This window comes from Dermacentor albipictus, chromosome 10 (assembly GCF_038994185.2).
Source record: "Dermacentor albipictus isolate Rhodes 1998 colony chromosome 10, USDA_Dalb.pri_finalv2, whole genome shotgun sequence".
Taxonomy (NCBI): Eukaryota; Metazoa; Arthropoda; class Arachnida; order Ixodida; family Ixodidae; genus Dermacentor; species Dermacentor albipictus.
Window position 1 is genome coordinate 963,434 of NC_091830.1, and position 15,862 is coordinate 979,295.

Sequence of the window (15,862 nt, forward strand, 5' to 3'; positions counted from 1 at the left end):
CCGCCTCGCTCCTAGCCGGACGGTGACGTAGTCGTGCCCCTGTGCCTATGTAATCGCGTCCACATTGTGACGTTGCTCGTGGTGACATGTGACTTCGAGAATTATTCAAGACAACATCTGTTATCTGCGCAATCTGTTGCTTGAATTGACGAATAGAAGTTTAGAGAAATAATAAAACCCACAAACAGAATGTCTGTGTGTTTTCTGTTTTACCTCGCACCAAAGCAAGAGAGATGCATTTCCGCTTCGTCTGCTTGTTCCCACGGTCGTGCGGTTGCGGCGCAGGTACCGAAACTGCCATTTTCTATCGTGTTCCAGCACGTAATCATGCTCTGCAATCCGCTTGTTCTGCCTCAGTGTTTGTGTAGCACTGAATTATACCGCTAGTTTTCTTGTGCACAATGCACAAAATCGTGTGCTGCGCGAACGAGACAACAGCTTGCGCGCGATGCCGTCGGCGGTAGTGTGTAGTGCCGAAAAAAAATAAAGTGAGGAGAACAAAAAATGCAGGCGATGCCCGTGACGTATGCATCATGCGATCCTCAAGGTTCAGTATGGGAGAACGCAGGGAAGGAATTTCACTTGTGGAGGCTAGACGGGGCGAGTGGGGAGAGCGTCTTGCTTGGCAGTGGAGCCTGCCTGCTGAAATCATGGGTTCGCAGCACTGAAATATTTCTACCTCAGCTATTAATGAGCTGATTTGAAACATTTTTGCAGCAGAACGCTCCCTAGAGGACATGTAACAACTTCCAGCGTATAACCAAAATTTGGTATGGGGTCTGGTGAGGGGCCCTTTAAACCATGCTCAGCATCCTGCTAATAAGTGGTGTGGAGTGGCCTGAACTGATCAACAACTAAAATTTGTTACAGTCATACTTTGATATAATGAACATGGATATAACAAATTATTGAATGTAACACAGTAAATCTAAATGTTTGTTACCAATTTCAACATGTATGGTTATAGCGAATATTGGGTAAGATGAAGGTACTCCATGTCGGAGGCAACCTTGTTATTACGAGACTGTATATTCGGCGTTCTCATCATTTCCAGTTAGGACTGTTGAGAAAATCAAGTTTATTCTTGTTTCTTCTCGCTGAAAGCACCACTAAGAAATGCTCAGCCGCATCACTCTCCAGGAGGAGTGCAATTACTTTGTCTACATGCAGGCACCTGCAAAACGATGATACTGCCATGCGTGTGTCTTTTTGTGAGGCATGCAAGAACTGATAAATTCCCAAACAATTGATTACTGCAAGTTTCTCCCTTTGTTCTTACAATGGGTTCGCACTACAAGTTTGCTTGTGGGCTTTCACAATGCATGCCTTGCTATCGATAAGGCTGCACGTCCCTGTGGCCATATTTTATAACAATCCACTTAATTTTCCACTCTTATGGCCCTTTGTACATTGGTACAGATGTGATCCAAAGGACCCTGCACCACGTTTCTGTGGCGCAACACAATACCAATTAAAATTAAATCGAATGTTACAAAATATAGGCTCTAGTTACGCTTGACCTATATAGAGTATAAAAATAAGTTCTCTGTATTCTACTACAATCATAAAATATTTATGCTAGCTTACGAATGTATTTAACAGTAAACCATGTATACCACTGCACATATTTAAAATATTTTGGTCACTTTATAGTTACCTAAAAACTTATTTGCTTGCATTTTCTCTAAATAAGTCACTGATGAAATGAAATCTATTAAGAAATTTTAAAAAAAATGTGACCCTAGGGAGACGGATTTGACCCCCATAGGGATAATGAGGAAATGCATCCCACTCTATGCTGCTCTTATCTATGCATGAAAAAAAAATGAAATACATTGAAAAAAGAGCAAAAATGCATAGTATGCAACCAAGTGCGCTGGTGGCACAAACTCATGCCCTTCTTGACGTCAAAGCAATGTGCAGAGCATGTACAACTGCATGTCGGGAAAACGTAAGATACACTAGTGTGAAATTTTCATTACAGTTGATCTCCATTTTAACAAATTTCTTTCTTTAATCTATTTTATTTACAAATACTGCGAGCCATAGCTCTGGCCTAAGCAGGAGAGACTATATACAACAAAAGAGCAGGTTTGTCTATCAACATGCCAACAGAACACATTAATAGAGTCTCTTAGTCTAAAAAGTCAAAAGTATTAAGTCTGCATAGCGAAAGCATCAAAGATAAGTAATGTACACTGAAATCAAACAAATACATCAACATTGGCAAACAAGTCAAACACAACAAGCAGTAACAGTATTTTACAGTGGAAAGACCTACAACAAAAGTGTTTCTATTTCCCTGATAAAATTTCCTGAATCCAACACTTCAATTGGCCACAAATTCCAATCAGCAACAGTTCTGGGAAAAAAACTATACTTAAATCCTTCAGTGTGTGCAAATATTGGAGCTAGTGAATGTTGGTGAAATCGCCTTGTTTTTGTTATAGCGGCTGGCTTAATACAATCAGGCAAATCAATATTTACCTTTCTTGAAATAATTTTATGCAATGACGCCAAGTGAGCAACTTTTCGACGGGCCTTCAATGTTGAAATATTATGTTGTTGCATGACTGAAGATGGCGAATCATACCTTTATACTTTTCAAAAATAAATCTTATGGCTTTCCTCTGAACTCTTTCCAATTTTGCTATATCCTCTTTAGTGTGAGGATTCCAAATGGCCGCCACATATTTGACCTTGTACCTAATTCAAGCATTAAAAGCTAACAATTTTGTACTTATGGGTGCATTTTCTAGCTTTCTCTTCAGAGTCCAAAGTTGCCTGGGCACAGATGTACAAATGCCTGAAATATGACTAGACCATGTAAGCTTGTCTGTTAGAATGACACCTAGATATTTGTAGTTGTTAACTTGCCAAATTGAATTATTGCAAAGACTGTATAAAAGAGCAGTAGGTGTATTATTTTTTGTTATACATAACCGTACAGTTTTCTACATGTTTAAGTTGCATGCACTACTCTTGGCACAATTCATCTATTGACTGCAAAGACTTCTGAAGCAAAAATAGGTTGGTTCTAGACGATATTTCTTTAAAAACAACACAATTGTCTGCAAACAATCTGACATCCACTTCCTTTAGAATTACTTGAACTAAGTCATTAATACAAATTAAAAACAACAGTGGACCTAAAACACTGCCTTGCAGAACACCAGATGTAACTCGCAACACATCGGAGAAGCATCCGCGCACCTCAATAAACTGAGTTCTGTTATGCAGATATGCTTTAATCCAATGAACGATTCCAGATGGGAGTCCCAGACTCAGTTTAAATAATAACCTAGTGTGGGACACCACATCGAATGTCTTGCAAAAGTCCAAAAATCAAACACCAATTTGACCAGACACATAAAGAACACGACTGAACTAATGAGCAGTCCATTCACACAAGTTGTGTGACAGTCAACATTCTTTCTAGAACCATGCTGGTATGACGACAACACATTTTCTTGCACCAAAAGCTCATAAATATAGTTAGCAACAATATGTTTTAATAATTTGCAGAAAGTGCTGGTAATCGAAACAGGACGGTAATTTTTTATCAACAAGCGACCACTTTTTTGTAGATTGGGACAATGCGTGCCTTACCCCAGTCGAGAGGTACGACGCTATCATTAGGTGATAACTGGAATATGTGGGTAATGAAGCTGGATATTTGTTCAGTGTGACACCTTAACAATGCGTTAAGAATAGCATGAGGACCAGAAGATTTTTTAGGGCTAACATTGAGCAACATTTCTAGCACACTCTCACATGATCTCGTTACATCTTGTGGCAGTGGAGACCATGAGTTAAGCGTATATTCATCACATTCATCATCATCATCATTTATTGTCCCTTAAAGGCCCCTGCCGGGGTATTACATAAGGGGGGAGCGTATACTAGGTAGAATAAGAACAAAAGTCAAAAACATAACAATCAACACAGGGACATAAAAGGAAGCAAGGAACGCGATAGTTAACACGGTGTTTGCCAATATTGCCTTGAAGCCACAAGCACCACACGTCGGCAAAAGGTTAGGGCAGCAGGGCGAGTACACAATGGTTACAGGGAAGCAAAAAAATAATAATAATAATAAATAAAAAAAACTCAACACAGGAAAAGGGATAACATTTAATGAACACAAATCGGAGCAAAAAGAAACATGTCAACCCAGATGATTTAATAACATCGCCTTAAACCTTGTCGCGTCGTGCTCATTAGTTATTGAATCAGGCAGCAGGTTCCATTCAATTGCGGTCGGAAAGAAGGACTTGTTAAAAGCATTAGTGGAGCCATGAAGTCGTTGGATGCAATTTGAATTGAATAGGCGGCGCGATGTACGAATGGGAGGAGATATAAGGGAACCACGCAGATAGGGGAAATTGAAATATAACTTATGGAATAAACACAGGCGTGCAACTTTTCATCTGAGAGCTAAGGAAGTGAGGCCAAGTGATAGTTTAATGGAGCTTACGCTGGAATGAAAGTCCTGTGTCGACAATATAAAGCGTGCTGCACGGTTCTGGACGGATTCAAGCATGTTAATTATGTAGGACTGATGAGGACTCCAGATCGCGGATGCATATTCAAGCCTACTGCAGACAAAAGTTTCATATGCCAGTTTTCGTATGTTAGCGGGGGAAGTAGGAAGTGATCTTCTGATAAAACCAAGTGTATGTGAAGCATCGGCCGTGATATTTGTGATATGATCAACCCAAGTTAATTTGCTATTGATTGCGATGCCAAGGTAACGATAAATTTCTACCTGCAATAGGTCCTCAGAAAATAAAGAGTAAGGATAAATTAAATTGGACCGCTTCCAAGAAATTTGCATAAAACTGCACTTTCTAGTGTTTAATTCCATCATCCACGATGTGCACCAATTTTCAATAAGCTTCAGATCGTTCTGGAGGGCAGCTTGATCGTCTTTAGTATTTATACACCAGTAGATAATGCAATCATCTGCGAAACGGCGGATGGTGGATGAGATGTTGAGTGGGAGGTCGTTAATAAAAATTAAGAAGAGAAGTGGGCCCAACACAGACCCCTGTGGTACTCCGGAGGTGACGCAAGTAGAACTTGAAGGAAGTCTGCCTATTACGGTGAACTGAGAGCGAGATGTGAGAAAGTTGTGAATCCAGTCTAAAACAAGTGGGTGAAGGTGAAGACCTGAAAGTTTGTACATAAGACGTTGATGTGGAACACGGTCGAATGCTTTGGAAAAAATCAAGATAGATCACATCAGTTTGGAACAAAGAATCAAGGTTTAGGTGAAGGTCCATGGTAAACTCAAATAACTGTGATTCACATGAATAGCCATGAGGAAAGCCATGCTGATTTTTGAAGAAGAAGGAGTTGGAATTCAGGTGGGATGCAATACTGTATGCGAGTATATAATATGCTCAAGAAATTTACATGGTATGCAAGTTAATGAAAAAGGACGATAGTTCGACGGGTCGCTCCGGCTGCCAGCCTTGAAAACAGGAACAACTTTGTTAATTTTCCAGTCACTAGGTATAGAACTGTTCGCAAGAGATTGATAAAAAATTTTCTTTGGATGAGAAGATAGATTTTTTGTGTGTTTTAATATCTTCGCAGTGATGCTGTCTGGCCCGGCAGCACTAGACAAGTTTAGTTTGTCTATTAGAGCACAAATGCCAGCATTAGTGATGTTGATAGGGGCCATCGCAGGAAAGTTAAAAAATGTTTGGTGTGGTGTATTCCAGGCAGGCTCATGTGTGAAGACTGATGTAAAATAAGAGTTCATGACGTCAGATTGAAGTTCTGGAGGCACCTGTGAACCATCAGGATATAAAAGGGTAATGCAATGAGTGTTGCTTGATTTGGGTGATAACATCCACCAGAATTTCTTTGGGTTTGTTAGTAGAATGCCATACAGATCATTGTGAAAAAACTTTCTTTTTGTACACCTAAGGCGACACGTGCAATCCTGTAGGCACGAAAAATATTTCTTCCATTCAAAAGCCAGCGCAGTTCCTTTAGCTTCATGAAAAAGACGCTTTTTCTTTTGAGAAAGCCTCCGTAAGGAGTTAGAATACCAGGGCTTAATGGAGTCGCCGCGAATGCATATCAGTGGAACATAGGTTTGGACCAGTTCTGAAAGTTTATTTTTGAACGCTAGCCAGTTTTCCTCAACAGACCTATTAGATGCAGATAGCCTGAAATGAAAATAAAGTTCTCAAGCTCTGAGTTGATACAAGCGAAGTCTCCCTTTTTATAATCGCGAATGAACTTAACAGAGCGCTGCCGTTGGGCAAATGGAAGTGATAGGTTGAAAATAACTGTTTTGTGGTCACTGAAACCGTCAGTGCTCGACATGGATGATAATAATAATAATATATGGGGTTTTACGTGCCAAAACCACTTTCTGATTATGAGGCACGCCGTAGTGGGGGACTCCGGAAATTTTGACCACCTGGGATTCTTTAACGTGCACCTAAATCTAAGTACACGGGTGTTTTCGCATTTCGCCCCCATCGAAATGTGGCCGCCGTGGCCGGGATTCGATCCCGCGACCTCGTGCTCAGCAGCCTAACACCATAGCCACTGAGCAACCACGGCGGGTAAGCGACATGGATGAGTTCAGGGGGATGTAAAGACTAAATCAAGGGTGTTACTTCCACGTGTGGTAAAGTTTACTGTTTGGCTGAGGTTGAATGTCATGACAACGTCAAGGAAATCTTTCGATGGACGAGAAAATGCGCACAAGTTTCCCCAGTTGATGTCGGGGAAATTAAAGTCACCACAGAGGATGTTATTGGCTTTAGGAAAACGAGTATAAAGATCGAACAGAAACGAGTAAATATCAGTAGTAAAGGAACTGTCGCTGTCAGGAGGGTGATAACATGCAATGACTATGCATGTGGTTGTGGAAAGGGTAATTCTGATACAAAGAATTTCATGGCAGGAATGAGTCGTAAGAAGAGAAGAATTAAGGCTGGTTTTAATAAAGGCTATAACACCCCCACCTCTGCGCGAAACCCTGTCACCTCTGTAGATGAAAAACGGTTTATTGTTGTCAAGCAGTTCCTCATATAGGATATTTTCGGAGAGCCACGATTCTGTAAATATAGCGATATCGGTGCCGTCGTCATCAAGAAAAGCTTCCACTGACTCTCTCTTTGGAAGATAACTACGAATGTTTGCTAAAACAAACGCCATAGTTTCACAAACATGTGGGCGTGACGGAGGCAAAAGTGGCTGACGGTGGGAGGGGAGCCTTGAAGTAGATAGTGACCGCTATGACCCATGCTCTACCACGGAATTTGTATCAGCATTGTAGACAAACTGCTTGTTGCCTATGGTTAACTTATCATACTGTATTTTGTATTTTAAGCCACTTTCTTTGCCGAATGCATGAAGTTCCTTTTGAGCTGTACGCACATGCGCTGAAAAATCTTCCCGGATTGAAAAGTCAGTTTCCTTGAGCTTAGGGTCAGCAGAAAGGATTTTGCATTTATCTTTGAAATGCGTGAATTTGACTATTATTGGCCGTTTCTTCCCTTGCTCAAAGCGGCCTAAGCGATGCGCTCTTTCAATGTTGGCGGAACCGATTGATATGCTTAACTTATCGGAGCAGAAAGAAATTACAACCATTTTAGATGGCTCCCATGTTACATCTGCCGCATCGGGCAGTCCGAAGAACAGCAGGTTATTTCGCCGAAGTCAGTTTTCGGGATTGTCACATTTTTCTTTGAGGATTCGAATTTCGGATGAAAGGCTGTGAATATCCGAGTTTGAATTAGGCGTTAGACTGACATCATTGCACTGACTCGTTGCGACAATTTTTTCCAGAGCATCAACACATGATGAAAGGCTACTGACCAAGCTTTGGAAATTCGACTGGGAAGCACAAATCATTGCAAGTTCAGACAGAACGGAATTTTGTGCAAGTTCTAAGCGTGAAAAACACTCAGCAATAGAGTCAAGGGACGGGGGAGGACCAGGATTTGACTCGATGTTGCCTGACAGAACAAGAAGCAAGAAGTCAAAGTGAGCATTGATGGCGAAAGAACATATGCACCGATACAAAAACACTTGGCAAAGTTTGAATGTGTCTGAGGGGCACGACACCACAAGTAAGCATGGATTGCTAGAGCGAGTACAACATGTGCCCGGCAAATAACCAACCTGCAGCAAGAAGAAAGGCATTCCTGTGACCATGCTCGTAGCGGTGCGGTGCCCCAAGTGGTCCGTGAAGGTTGGGTGCCTTTGTAGCCAAGGCAATGCTCCCGCGCAGATAGTGGCATGGTGTTGCCAGGCGAAGATCCGGTCGAGGGTTGGAAAAGGCGATGACGGTTGGACGATGTTTTCACGTTGGTTCCAGCCCGGCTCTTCGCAAATTCCTGCGCCGGTGGTGACGTTGCAGCCAAGGCAGGATAACATCAGCGAGATTTGCGACAGCAAAAAAGCCTGCAGCAAGAAGAAAGGCATTCCTGTGAACATGCTCATAGCGGTGCGGTGCCCCAAGTGGTCTGTGAAGGTTGGGTGCCTTTGTAGCCAAGGCAATGCTCCCGTGCAGATAGTGGCATGGGGTTGCCAGGCGAAGATCCGGTCGAGGGTTGGAAAAGGCGATGACGGTTGGACGATGTTTTCACGTTGGTTCCAGCCCGGCTCTTCGCAAATTCCTGCGCCGGTGGTGCCGTTGCAGCCAAGGCAGGATAACATCGGCAAGATTTGCGACAGCAAAAAAGTCTGCAGCAAGAAGAAAGGCATTCCTGTGACCATGCTCGTAGCGGTGCGGTGCCCCCAATTCCAAGAAAATTGTCTGGAAAGCCTAGCAATCTCCACCAAATATGTAATGCAGTCTAATTACAAACCCAGAAGGTTAAACAGGCAGGTCTGTTGGTCAAGGGTCAGGCACCAAGGACGCAACCTCTATCCTCAAGCGAGGCACTGACAATGTGCCTGAAGCACACGCCTGTTTTGTTCGCTACAATTAAAATTATTTGCAATCTATATTGTATTTGTCACAGTAATGGTATCCAGTTACCTTTGAGATTTCTTTTTTACCAGTGCCTAAATAATGCCAAAATTTAGTGGGGTCTAACCTAACATATTCTTATAGGTTTTCTCAAAAGAAACTGCGTGGCTTTGTTAATTTTTGTTACCAATTTTTGATTTATTTGATGAACTCGGGCATTGAAGATTTGTGCTGTTTGTGCAGCCTCTTAATTTTACGCGCAGTATGTATAATGTCACTAAAAAAATTAAATTATGGGGTTTTACGTGCCAAAACCACTTTCTGGTTTTGAGGCACACCGTAGTGGAGGACTCCGGGAATTTCGACCACCTGGGGTTCTTTAACGTGCACCTAAATCTAAGTACACAGGTGTTTTCGCATTTCACCCCCATTAAAATGCAGCCGCCGTGGCTGAGATTTGATCCTGCGACCTCGTGCTCAGCAGCCCAACAATGTATGTCACGATTGATCCAAGGATTAAAGCAGCATTTGTAGGTTTTATTAAGTGGAACAAAAGTGTCGCACAGTACTCAATAACACTACAAGAAAGTTTCCATAATAATTTGACATTGTTATTAGTGATGGGAAGATGTGTCTCCAAGTAGTCAATTACAGCAATGTCATCTGCCCAACTGAAGTCTCTAATGATAATTGGCAACAACTCTTGCCTCTTAGCATTACTAGCCTTTTTATTCCAAAAGAGTTGCAAAATAGTTGCATCAGACTTGAAAATAAGTTCGTAATATCCAATATCCTGCATAAGCTTAAGCTCATAAGCGTATACAGTAGAACCTCGTTCTTACGTTTTGGAATAGTTAGTTAAATGTGGTTTAGTGGCGCAAAAGCGGCTAAGGCTATGCTGCGCCAAACACGAGGTGCTTTATAATACTATTTAAGAGGACAAAGGCTGTGTTAGTCTATATTTTGTGCAAAAAGCGAGTGTAGTCTAGGAATTTACGCAGGTTAGGTAATGGGATTATCGAATCATCTCCTAAAATTAAAGCAGGATGTAAAGGTATGTGCATTTGATATAGGTTGTGCAAAAAGTTTCGTCTTTGTACTTCAATGTGTGTGCATGTGAGTAATATATGCATGACTGTAAGTTGTTCTTGGCATTTTCCACATGTTGGCACGTCTTCTTTTGTAAGTAGATAATTTTGTGTGAGGTGTATGTGCCCAATGCATAGTCGGCATAGAACTGCTTCAAAGAAGCGATCCTGGTGGTTGCACGACTTCCACTCACCAAGTACGGGTTTAGTGAGATATAGTTTGTTTTCTCTACAATGGTGCCATTCGTGTTGCCACTTTGACGTTAAGGCCTTCCTAATGGCATGGATACTATCTTTATATGGAAGTGTTGTGTTTATTATGTCTTTGTATGCTGCCATTGATGCACATCTATCGGCTGCTTCGTTACCCGGTATTCCAACATGACTTGGTACCCAGCAGAAGCTGATTGATTTCCCGTATTTGTTAAGCGCGGCCATGTTTAGTATGTCTCCTAACAGGAGTTCACACTCAGATTTCTGATTTAGAGCCTTCAGAGTACTTAGGGAATCAGTGTATATGACTGCGTTTTTGTGCCTGCCACTGATAATCTTTTTAACTACAACCCATACAGCATAAAGTACAGCAGTGAAAACAGAGGCATGTTTTGGTAGACGAATACTTCTTTCCCAATTTTTTGTTACGGCCCCTACACCCACGTGTTCTTTTGTTTTGGATCCATCCGTGTAGAATTCCATGTGATTTTGATACTTGTCCTGAAGAGCACGGAATTCTTGTATGATTTGTTCGTGTGGAGTGTCTTTCTTCTTTAAATGTGTCAATGTCCAGTCGCACAACTGTATGAAATCGTACCACGGGGCCAACCGTTGTGGTTTCTTGGCAACCTGGAGGACTTCGTGGGGAATGTCATAATCCCGACAGTATTGCTCATACCGCAGGACAAGTGGCCTAATCATGCTCGGTTTATTTGTGTAGTGTAAGCGTGAGTTGCACTGTGTGACGATGTTGTAGCATATGTGTTGCAGTGATGACTGAATTCTGAGCAAGTAAGAGAATGTAAGTAATGCTCTGCGCTTCTGTAATGAGGGTTCATTGCACTCAACATATAAACTTTGAATGGGTGACGTTCTGTAGGCACCACTTGCCAGTCACAATCCAAGGTTATGTACTGGATCAAGTAGTTGGATGTAGGACTGCCTGGCTGAGCCGTAAACCACGGAGCCGTAGTCTAAAAGGCTACACATAAGAGACCAGTAAATACGCAAAAGACAGGTTCGGTCAGAACCCCAGTGCTTATGAGATAAAGCTTTTAGGATATTCAATGCTTTATTTGTCTTAATCTTTACTGTTTTAATGTGCGCTAGGAAGTTTAGTTTTTTATCAAAGATTACTCCCAAGAATTTATATTCTTGTTTTACCAGCAGTGCGACATCATTCAATGTTAGAATCGGGTCTAAGTACAATCCTTGTTTTCGCAAGAATAGCACTGTAACAGTTTTTTGAGTAGAGAAGCGGTAGCCATTTCTCTCAGCCCACTCCATTAGTTTATTAATTGTTATCAGGAGCTAGTTATAAGCTCGTTAATTGTGATAAGTTTGAGGCACGGCACGCTATTTGCAGATCATCAACGTATATGGAGTGCATAATAGAAAGGGGAATTACTTTGTTAACAGAGTTCATTTTTACTATAAAGAGTGTTGTGCTTAGTACGCATCCTTGTGGCACACCATTTTCCTGAATGAATACACGTGACAGCGCAGCTCCTAAACGCACCTGGAATGTTCAGTCCGACATGAAATCGGCTAGACATTTCGGCATTCTACCTCGGATCCCTAAATCTGCTAAGTTCCTTATGATACCAAACCTCCATGTTGTGTCGTACGCCTTTTCAAGATCAAAGAAAACTGTGAGACAATATTGCTTGTGTAGAAAGGCCGTACGTATCTCGTCTTCTAGCTGGACTAGGTGGTCTATTGTGGAGCAACCTTTCTTGTATCCACACTGACGGTTATCTAGCAGGTTCTCCGTTTCATGGATGTATGTCAATCTTATGTTGATGATGGCTTCATAGGATTTTGCAAGACAGCTTGCGAGTGCTATGGGTCTATAAGTGGTTGCTGTTGTGGGAGGTTTTCCAGCTTTCAAGAAAGGGATTATGATGGCTTTCTTCCACTCTTTGGGTATTTTTCCCGTTTCCCAGATTATGTTGAAGAAATGAAGCAAGGTCTCAACTGCTTTAGGGGATAGGTGAGCTAGCATTGCGTAGTGTACCCTGTCCGGACCAGGTGCTGTTTTTTTGCCACTAGTAAGGACTCTGTTGATTTCTGGAAGTGTTAAAGTGGCATTATACAGTCTTTCTGAACTTCCTGTGATCGGAAGCTTTAGTTTTTCTGCTAATTGCTTATGTTTTAGAAATGCAGCAGAGTAGTTCTCTGAGCTTGATATATCACGGAAATGTTGCCCTAAAATGTCTGCCTGTTTTTCTATATTTGTTTGCGTGCCTTGAGGGGATAGTACGGGAATAGTGTAAGAAGCGTAGTCGCCTCTAAACTTACGAACCTGATCCCACATTCGTTTGGATGTTATTGAGCTATTTATAGACGAGACATAATTTTTCCAGGACTGTCTTTCGGCTTGTCTGCGTGTGTACCTGGCTTTCGCTTTTGATTTCTTGAAAGAGAGTAGATTTTCTTGTGTTGGGTATCGCCGAAAGATACCCCATGCTTTGTTTTGTAGTTTTTTTGTTTGTGTACATTCCTTCATCCACCAGAGTTTCAGGTTTTTTTCTTAAGAAGCCAGAGGATTGTGGGATTGTCTGTTCTGCTGCAGCGAGTATGCAGGCGGTAATCTTCTCATTCATTTCGTCTATTGTTAGCTCATCTGATATGTTATCCATGGTGGCCTTTTCAGTAAAGAGAGGCCAGTCTGCTAGGTGGAGTTTCCAACGGGGTGGTCTTAATGGTATGGTAGGAAAAGGAGATGTTCTTTTATTAATAGCAGGCATATGGTCACTACCATAGGGATTGTCAATAACACTCCATTGAAAATCGCCAAAGGGAGATGGAGAGCACAGTGCCAGATCTAAGCAACTCATAGCTCCTGTGCTTGGGGAGTAGTAGGTTGCCGCACCGGTGTTTAAAAGGCATGCCATTTGTTAGGATAAAATCTTCAAGCGTTTGACCCCTTTTGTCAGTAGTTTTACTATCCCATAACGTGTTATGTGAATTAAAATCACCGCCTATTAAAAATGGTTTAGGTAGCCGGTTTAAAATTAACTCTAGATCTCTTACGTTAAAATGTGAATGCGGCAGAATGTACACTGAACAAATGGTGATGCTTTTGTGAGCTAAAACGGTGACAGCAACAGCTTCTATGTGAGTGTTAATGGGAACTTCTCTGGCTGCTATACCGCCTGGCAGAACAATGGCTACACCATCTGACAGCTGGTTCACCTGAGTACGGTAGCGCCGTACAACAGTGAAACCTTTTAAAATGTTTTTGTGTTTATCGCCTAGGTTTGTTTCCTGTAAACACAGGGCCACAGGAGAGAAGTTACTTAACATGTCTTTAATGTCACCCAGATAGTGTAAGAATCCTCTACAATTACAATGGATAATAAAAGCCATTTTGCAATGGAAAGGTAAGAAATGGCACTACGAAAAAAGTAAGAGGTGAAATGTTAGGCGACATGGATATAAAAAGGCAAATGCAAATGAGCGGTAACCTTTAGGTTATCGTTTTCTTATTTTGCGCGTTTATTGGGATTTTGTCCCTCTTACCGCGCTCAAGAGAGCGCTTGTCCTTCGGTGTCAATGACACCGGGTTTTCGTGTCGATCTCCATCGCTCTCTCTGAAGCGCTGGACGACTGAGAATTGGGCGCCGAAACATGTGTCTCAGGCCTTGGGGTTCGTTTGATCTTAGGGCCCTACGGGACTGGTGTCTGCAGGGCCTCTGGAGATGATGGAACAGCACTGGCTGCTTCCACCACGGGGGCGGGCGGCGTCACTACGGGACCACTGTGCGTGGGCTCGCAGGACTCCTCCGGCCTCTGTGACGATGCCCCCACCTTCGTCACATCGGCATAGCTACGTCATGAAAGGTACGACAGTCGCTTTCTGGCTTCAAAGAAAGAGATTTTTTCTTTAACAGTTAGTGCAATTACTTCTTTTTTTTTTTCCAGCAAGGGCAGGATCGCGAATAAGCTGGATGATCTCCCTTGCAGTTAACACAATGTGGGGTAAAGGTGCAATTCTCAGATTGCTGTTCATTGGAGCTGCATTTAGCACAAGTTGTTTGTCCTCGGCATGCATTTGAAGCATGTTCAAACCTTTGGCACTTGAAACATCGTCTGGGGTTTGGAATATACGGTCTCACATTGACTTTAACATAACCTGCATCGAGCGAGGTAGGCATTAGGCTTGTTTCGAAGGTGAGTATAACATGTTTGGTGGGGATTTCTTGATCGTTTCTGCGGATTACTATTCTTTGTACTTTGGTAAGATTTTGTTCCTGGAAACCTTCCAGCAGTTCCTCGTCGCTTAAACCAATAAAGTCTTCTTCAGATATTACTCCCCTGCTTGTATTAAGTGTTCTGTGGGCTGAAACAGTTACTGTCGCCTCGCCAATACTAATAAGTTCAGACAGCTTATCTGCTTGAGCTTTATTATTCAGTTCTAGGAGGAGGTCCCCGCTAGACATTTTGGAGGCTTTGTATGTCTGTCCGATTTTATATTTCAGGCATTTGGCTACCAGGAAAGGAGAGAGCTTTCTAAGAGGCGCGTTGCTTTCACTGTGGACTACATAGTATTTGGGGAAAGATGGAGCGTTGCTGCGAAAGGAGAATCGGAATGGTACTTTGGTGCGGCACCTTTTCAGACGCCGATCATAGACTACAGAGGCTTGCGCTGCCATAGGAAAATGTGTTTGTTCCGCAATAGCGCCGACCGCCCACCATGGAGCCCAACGAAGGGGACGTGGCAGAGCTTGCGAACAAGTCTGCATGACGCCAGTCGTACGCCATCACTATAACCAAATATGGTGTACCCAAGGTAGGATAGCCACACAAGGTTAACCCTTGCCGCCAAGGAGAAAGGAAGTAAACAGAAGAGAGAAGAAGATAGGAAAGGCTAGAAAGTGAGAGAGAAAGACGAAGATTCGAGGAGAAAGAGACAGGAAGAGGCGACTGCCGATTTCCCTCGGGTGGGTCAGTCCGGGGGTGACGTCTCCATGAAGCAGAGGCCAAAGAGGTGTGTTGCCTCCGCCGAGGGCCTTAAAGGTCCGAACACCCGGCATTGGCTCAACCCCCAGAATCCCCCTTTCTCCGGACACAGCTACACGCGGGAGGGTCCAACCCTCGTGTGCTCGGGTATGTGGTGTTGCAACACACCAAACACCTGCTGCCGCAGACGCCCCTACGGGACGTTTTGGGAAAAAACCGTGAGAAAAAATGTACTAACTGGGGAAACGTACGATCTGAAGTAACTAAAAAATCTGGCAGACTGAACTACTGCTGACATCATACGCAATGCAAAGCGTCGCGCGAATAGTTACGGCACAAGATGCCAACACGCGTTGAGCTGGAGGTGCTCCGGCAGCCCGAGACGTGTTTTGTTGTTTTCCTAATGTGTGGTGTTTTAAGATGGAGATGGGTAACCGAGGGCTGGTGGGCAATGCCGGATGCTGCCGAAGTGAAACTTCATGCCCGTGCACATTGCGCCACCTGCAGCAGGGAACGGCGACACATTTTGATTATCGCCTACTAAAAAAAGCGTGCAGTGTGCTACCAACGGCACTACGCACCATGCGCTGTAAAACAGATAGGTGAAGATCCTTATCACAGGTTTGGCGATGATAACTGTGACTGCGGC

The 15,862-nt window shown here is 42.8% G+C and overlaps 1 protein-coding gene across 1 annotated transcript in view; it reads right to left on the reverse strand.

Annotated features, from left to right (window-relative positions):
* The window catches only part of Sec10 (Exocyst complex component Sec10), a 196,718-nt gene that overhangs the window by 112,898 nt on the left and 67,958 nt on the right, over positions 1 to 15,862 (reverse strand). The gene's annotated exons all lie outside the window — the stretch shown is intronic.